Consider the following 8250-nt stretch of genomic DNA (forward strand, 5'->3'; position numbering starts at 1 on the left):
CAACTTTAGTGATCGGAATATTTCTAGAATTTTCCGTATCGGGTTACGGCAGCTCAATCGGGTACGACCAAAAGCCTCGTCTAACGCCGGTATCGGGTAGAATTCCACCGTGTCCAAAACTTAAACACTATATAAACGTGTTTAAGCCTCCATTTGAAGCCTTTCGTCAATTTCTCATTTAACTCTCACAACCTCTCTCCTCATCACAAAATCAAGGTCCAAAACAAAGATTTAATGCTTGAAATCAAAGAGGTAACACTCCTAACTTGTTATTCAACCTCTTTAGCCTTCAAATTGATGTTTAATTTGTGTTTTGGGACCAAGAACATGAGTTTACGGCCAAGGAACTAGCTTGGGCCGTAAACTCCTAAAAATGGGGTTTTTAAGCCCTAAAACCCTTCCTAAGCAATGTTGGACATTAGATATGACTTAATGGCTGAATAGAAAAGACTTATAACATGTAAAACATTGATTTTGAGGAACAAAAGTGAGTTTACGGCCAAGACACATTCTTGGGCTGTAAACTCATATTCAAGGGGTTTTTGAGCCAAATAACCCTTCCAAATCATAGTTGGGACTTAGATATGACCTTAAGGCTTGCTAAACTAGACTTGGAACACCTTAAACATGATTTTTGGGGGACAAAAGAGAGTTTACGGCCAAGACATATTCTTGGGCCGTAAACTCCTCTTAAATGGGGATTTAGTGCCCTAAAACTTCTCCAAATGCCTTGAAACTCAACCAATGGCTTTCTGGTAAAATCTAGATGCATCTAAAAATAGTTTAAGGGTTTGAAATATATCAAAAGTATCATTTATAGGAGTTTACGGCCTAGGAGCATAGCCTTGGCCATAAACTCATAAAAACCATGTTAATGATGCATCAAATACACTCAAATGGCTTGGAAAATTAACTAGAATCACATGTGATTGTCCCTTGAAGCTCAAATCAATTTTCCTTGGCCATAGGTGAGTTTACGGCCATAAACTCCTATGGGGTGGCTGTAAACTCCCACTTAAGTGTTAAAATTTCATTTAATTCATTCCAAGGCATTTTAGAAATCCATTTCAATAATCCCCATGTCCATTTAAGCCATCTAAGCACTCAAAACCACACCCACATGAGTTTACGGCCATAAACTCATGTATGTGTGTGTTCAATGGCTGTAAACTCTTTTAAAATGTTTACTCTTGGGGAGTAAACTCAAGTCCCAAGTCCCTAGTGCCATTACACGTCCGAAGATGTCACCCGGGTCACTCCAAACGCTCATTTAGAGGTGTTTAACCTCATTAGAGTGTAATGTTCCATATGATTAGTGAATGTATCCCTAATCGTATATCTATGGACATTATTTCATTTTACATAGCGACATCGCGAGTAATCAAACCCCGAACCAACGTCTAGTATTCGAAACCGACACACTTCCGAGTCCGGTGAGTTCATACCCCTACCCTTTTTCACTGTTTTCACTGTTTTCAAGGGGGGAACACAAGCAAAGTACATGAGGATTCTTGTACTCAAGTTATGTTTTCTAATGTGTATTTCATATTTCATATGCTTTTATAACTGATTACCACAACTGATAACAGATTGAACATGCAGATCACGTAACCTGTATTTTTGAAATAGGTCTTTAAACTGTTATATTTTACATATATTTCACAAATGGTTTTCCATACTTTATCAGTTAAAAGTATGACAATAAACATTTGAACCTAACACCTGTACACTGTTTTGCCCTCGGTAACACTTCACATATATACGCTAGTGGAGGATTATTATATTATTACTAGTAAATTTATTAATCATGTATGATTGGAGACACGTCCTTGGCGAACACTCCACCGAGATACGCGAGTGGAGGACTACACCCATAACCAGAATCTCTGGTATTTAGAGAGCGTGACTTGAGTGTATAGATCTATACGGGGCTGACTACCGCACACATGGCTGCTAGCTACAGCCAAACTGAAATGGTTCAAGGGTGACGAAAGTCATAAGTATGTGGATGACTTATTGCTACATGTGGACTACTTATTGCCATGGGTTTTAGCCTATTGTATGGTTATGGAACTCACAATTAGGATAACAGAGATTTACTTATCGTAATAATGAACCACTTTTTACATCATTTACATCTTTTACATCTTTCACATACTGTAACTAACATTCAGGAAAGTACGGGACTTTCCTGGGGAAAACGTGGAACCTAATAACAATTACATCTTTCACATCTTTAACATCGTTTACATTAGAAATCAACATGCAGGAAAGCATGGGGCTTTTCTGGGTAACACTTACATAACTAGAAAGAGTAACAAACTGAATAACATTACATCTTTTACAATTAGTAACAAACAATAAGGAAAGTATGGGACTTTCTTGGTAACACATGATAAGCAAACAGAACAGTTAACAAGTTAGATAATCAACTATACATTTTCCTATGACTAGACATGTTTTCAGTGTACAAATTTACTATACTTTACATTTGTGAAACAATAACCAACTTTTAAGAAAATACGGGATTTTCTTTGTGTACATAACATTTCAGAAACAGAAAGGAAACTCGAAACATTTTCACAAATAAAAACCGCTTATGAACTCACCAGCTTTATGCTGATTTTTAAACCGCTTGTGTTCTCTGGTCAGCGTTAGAACAGGTACCCGATGATCCATTTTGCTTGAAGACGGTGTACATGAAGATCTGTTTCTTTTTGTTTATATATATTATGTATCACAACTGTACAAACTTTACTTTTGAAACAACTGTAAAACTTTTATAATGTAATGTAATGGTTGTTTTACTTTACTTACTATGTGCATTGGATTTCATACTCAACATGGAGTCAACCCCGGAAATGTTTCCGCCTTCGGTTTTTGGGGTGTGACAGATTGGTATCAGAGCCCTTGTTTATAGTGAATGAAGTATACCAAACCTTACATGGTATAAAACTATAAACACTAAAGGGCCTAAGTGCTCTGAATTAAAAGTATCTTCAAACTACAAGTATTTTCAAAAGTATACAAGTATACCGAACCGTCGTCATCCATAACCACAAGCAGAACAGAACATAAGTAATTGGGTGTTGTGTACTATGTTTAAACCTGGGCAGTTATGTAGTTGTGTCTAGGGTCAATATAGCATGGCCAACTATATTCATTCGAGACACGGCCAACATGTGCTTGGGAGTGACTGTGGTATGCAGCATGCCTAAAACTTACCCTAATATCCCAAACATCGAACAATTGTCGAAACCAATTCATGAAATACTATGGGAGTATTTCTTGATCCCAACTCTCTGTAGTAATCCTTATTCGAGTGGCTTTCTGTGATTATTCTTAGCGATAAATTAACTATTCAATAACTCTTTCCTGCTTTATCGCTTATTCGAATCATATAACTGCCATATCTATCGATTCAATATAGAGGACTTACCATCCTCTCTTTCTTGACCTTATTAGATCAAGATGCCTCCCCGAAAGAGACCTAGCTCAAAGACCAACAACAATCCTTCTTCGCCGCCACCTCCTCCCCAGTTTGACCTAACATCGCTCCAGACGATGATGACAGCTGCAATGGTAGCAGCTATGTCACAAATGAACCCTAGTGGTTCAGGAGGTGGTCCCCAATCCCAGAACCTCGAAGTTAGCCAGGGACACCAAAGAGGGAGTTCCTACAAGGATTTCATAAACGTGAAACCAACTTCTTTCAATGGCGCTGGAGGTGTCATATCCTTATCCCGATGGTTCGAGAAAATCGAGTCCATCTTCAAAATCTGTGCTCGTGCGGAGTCCATAAAGTTAAATTCGTGGCCTGTACCTTCGCTAATAAAGCCTTGACTTGGTGGAATGGCCAAGTCGAATCTCTAACCTTACCCGTAGCCAATGCCATGGGCTGGGAGGCCATGAAAGAACTCCTCATTGCCGAGTACTGCCCCCATGGTGAAATGTAGAAATTAGAGCACGAGCTCTGGAACCTGAAGATGAAAGGTTCCGACATTGCTGCATACACTTTCCGATTTGATGATCTCGCACTTCTCTGTCCGGGATTAGTCACTCCTGAGAACAAAAAGATCGAAAGGTTCGTTTAGGGGTTATCTCAACCAACAAAGAGTCATGTTTTGGCTGCTCGTCCGGATACCTATGATAGTGCCAAGACTTTGGCTCAAATTCTGATTGATCACAGTGACGACGTTAAGGAAATCACTACCACTTCTGAACCGACTCAAAGGAGTGGCGAAAAGAGAAAATTATGGAAGAAGAAGAAGGGTCAATCTTTTCAAGGATCTTCCAAGAAACAGCAGACGGTAGCAGTCCATGCTGCTACCACTCCTGTTGCTGCTGCTTTTGTCATGGGATCCACAGCCCCAACTCCTACCAGTAAATTTGCTGGTAATCTTCCTCTCTGTGACAAGTGTAAACACGATCATCATCCTGGTCCCTGCCGAGAACTATCCTGTACCAACTGTGGTAAGAAAGGGCACACAGTTCGATTCTGCAGAACTCCTACCCAATCAACTAACCAATCATCTGGAGCAGGTGTTAGTCAAGCCTGCTACAACTGTGGTGAAGTTGGGCACTTTAAAAGGAACTGTCCCAAGAAGTCAACTGCTGATAACACTGGAAGAATTCTAACCATGGGATGGGAGGAAGCAGTTGCTGATCCCACTGTTGTTTCGGGTACGTTCCTTCTCGACAACTCATATGCTAATATTCTTTTCGATTCAGGTGCTAAAAGGAGTTTTGTTAGTCATGCATTCAAACATAATCTAGAACCTAATCCTCAACCACTAACTGAAACGTTTACCGTCGAGATGGCTAACGGTGAGAAAGAAAGCGCTAACGATGTATTCATAGGTTGTACACTTCCCCTAAATGATCACTCATTCCTTATAGATCTCATGCCTATTTCCATTAAGAGCTTTGATGTTATCATTGGCATGGATTGGTTGAGTCCTAATCATGCTGACATTCTTTGTTACGAAAAAGCCATCCGTCTCAATATTCCTTCGGATCAAACTCTCATAATCTATGGCGATAAACCCAGTTCCAATCTTCATATCATTTCCTGCATCAAAACTCGAAAGCTCCTTCGAAAGGAGTGCATTGCATTCTTATCCCATGTGATCAACAAGAAACAAGAAGTTAGAGACCTCGCGAGCATCCCCGAAGTCTGTAAATTTCCTTATGTGTTTCCCGAAGAACTTCCAGGAATTCCTCCCGAATGTCAGGTCGAGTTCCGTATTGACCTAATTCCTGGAGCTACCCCCATAGCAAAGTCTCCGTATCGCTTAGCTCCGGCAGAAATGCAGGAGTTATCCAGTCAACTCAATGAGTTGCTTAGCAAAGGATTCATTAGGCCGAGTTCCTCACCCTGGGGAGCTCCGGTTCTGTTTGTCAAGAAGAAAGATGGATCCTTTCGGATGTGTATCGACTATCGTGAACTGAACAAGTTAACCATTAAGAACCGATATCCACTTCCACGAATAGACGACCTCCTCGATCAACTCCAGGGAGCCAGCTACTTTTCAAAGATAGACCTTCGGTCAGGGTACCATCAATTACGAGTCAAGGAGAATGATGTTTTCAAAACAGCTTTTAGGACTCGGTATGGACACTACAAGTTCGTAGTGATGCCCTTCGGTCTAACCAATGCACCGGCTGTGTTCATGGACCTGATGAACCGGGTGTGCCGTCCCTACCTAGACAAGTTCTTCATCGTGTTCATTGATGACATCCTCGTCTACTCCCGAAGCGAAGAATACCACAAGCAACACTTGAGGCTAGTGTTGGAGACCCTTAGATCCGAAAAGTTATACGCGAAATTTTCGAAATGTGAATTCTGGATACGGAAGGTAACTTTCCTCGATCACGTGGTAAGCGAGGAGGGTATTCATGTAGATCCTTCCAAGATTAAAGCGATAGAGAATTGGTCGGCACCGAAAACACCCACAGAAATTCGTCAATTCTTGGGTCTAGCTGGCTACTATCGACGATTCATTCAGAACTTTTCCAAAATCGCCAAACCCTTAACCACTCTAACACAGAAAGGTGTACCCTTTTGTTGGAGTCATAAGCAAGAAACTGCATTCCAAACGTTGAAGAGAGCCTTATGCAGCGCACCTGTTCTGTCTCTGCCTGAAGGGACAGAGGACTTCGTTGTCTACTGCGATGCGTCTAATCAAGGTTTAGGCTGTGAGCTTATGCAAAGAGGAAAGGTGATTGCCTACGCCTCCAGACAGCTGAAAGCACATGAGGTCAACTATACCACACATGATTTGGAACTAGGAGCCGTAGTCTTTGCATTGAAGATTTGGAGACATTATCTCTACGGAACCAAGTGTACGATCTTCACTGATCACAAGAGCCTGCAACACATCTTTAATCAGAAAGACTTAAACATGAGACAAAGGCGATGGGTAGAATTACTCAGTGATTATGAGTGTGAAATCCGTTACCACCCTGGCAAGGCCAATGTGGTAGCAGATGCCCTTAGCCGAAAGGATAGTGCAGGCCACAAAGTGAAGAACCAGACGATGACCATCCATTCCAACTTACCCATACAAATCCGAGAAGCCCAGTTAATAGCCCTCAAACCCGAGAACATGTCAGATGAAACCTTGAGAGGAATGGAAAAGAAACTTGAGATCAGAAGTGACGGAGTTCACTGTTTCATGAATCGAATCTGGATTCCCAAATCCGGTGGACTCAGGGATATAGTCATGGAGGAAGCACACAGAACCAAATACTCTGTTCACCCAGGTTCGGACAAGATGTACCTGGATCTCAAGAAACAATACTGGTGGCCAAACATGAAAGCTGAGATAGCTACATTTGTGGGCAAATGTCTGACTTGCGCCAAAGTCAAAGTCGAACATCAGAAAACCTCAGGTATGCTCCAACAACCCGACATCCCCGAGTGGAAATGGGAGATGATTACCATGGACTTCATCACCAAACTACCCAAGTGTTCTAGTGGGTACGATACCATTTGGGTAATTGTCGATCGTTTGACAAAATCCGCTCATTTCACTCCGATCAAAGAATCATACAAGATGGAAAAACTCACACGAATCTACATCCAGGAGGTAGTACGTCTACACGGTGTACCTGTATCCATTATCACTGATCGAGATAGCAGGGTTACCTCTAGATTCTGGCAATCCCTCCAGAAAGCCCTTGGAACCAAACTAGATATGAGCACGACATATCATCCTCAGACCGACGGACAGAGTGAGAGAACAATACAAACCCTGGAAGACATGCTTAGAGCATGTGTCATTGACTTTGGAAAGTCGTGGGACACACATCTATCTTTGAACGAATTCTCGTACAACAACAGTTACCACACCAGCATTAGGGCTGCTCCGTTTGAAGCCCTATACGGTCGTAAGTGTAGATCCCCTCTGTGCTGGGCCGAGGTGGGAGATACACAGTTAGCCAGGAGTCGAGTCCCCGACAGTGCTCTCACTGGTCCTGAAATCATCCACGAAACCACCAAAAAGATCATTCAAATCCGTAACCGATTGAATGCTTCACATGATCGTCAAAAGAGTTACGCTGATAACCGTCGGAAACCACTAGAATTCCAGGTTGGAGACCGTGTCCTGTTAAAAGTCTCGCCCTGGAAAGGCACTGTACGCTTTGGTAAGTGTGGGAAACTTAATCCAAGGTACATTGGACCCTTTGAGATCCTTTCCAAGATTGGTCCAGTTGCCTATAAACTTCATTTACCTCACGAACTCAGTAACATTCATCCTGTCTTCCATGTTTCAAATCTCAAAAAGTGCTATCCGATGAAACCCTAACAATTCCCTTAGACGAGATCGAGATCAATGAAAACCTCAACTTTGTGGAGGAACCGATCGAAATCATGGATCGAGAAGTCAAACGTACAAAACAAAGTCGCATCCCGTTAGTGAAGGTTCACTAGAATGCCAAGCGGGGACCGGAATTCACTTGGGAACGGGAAGATTCAATGAAACAGAAGTATCCACAACTCTTTCTTGATCCATGATTTGTATCTTGTCTTGTGTTTTAAACTTTGAATTTCCGGACGAAATTCCCTTTAACGGGGGGATAATGTAACAACCCTAAAATTTCCATATCATTTCTTGTAACTCTTTCGTAGTACAATTCACGCAACCGACCTTCGTTTCCAAATTCGATTTCCGATCTTCCGTTTAATTAGGTCACTAACTGGTACATATTTAAAATGACTTAATGGGTGTCTTAATACATTTAGAA

Source organism: Lactuca saligna, chromosome 4 (genome assembly GCF_052625555.1).
Source record: "Lactuca saligna cultivar CGN05327 chromosome 4, ASM5262555v1, whole genome shotgun sequence".
Lineage (NCBI taxonomy): Eukaryota > Viridiplantae > Streptophyta > Magnoliopsida > Asterales > Asteraceae > Lactuca > Lactuca saligna.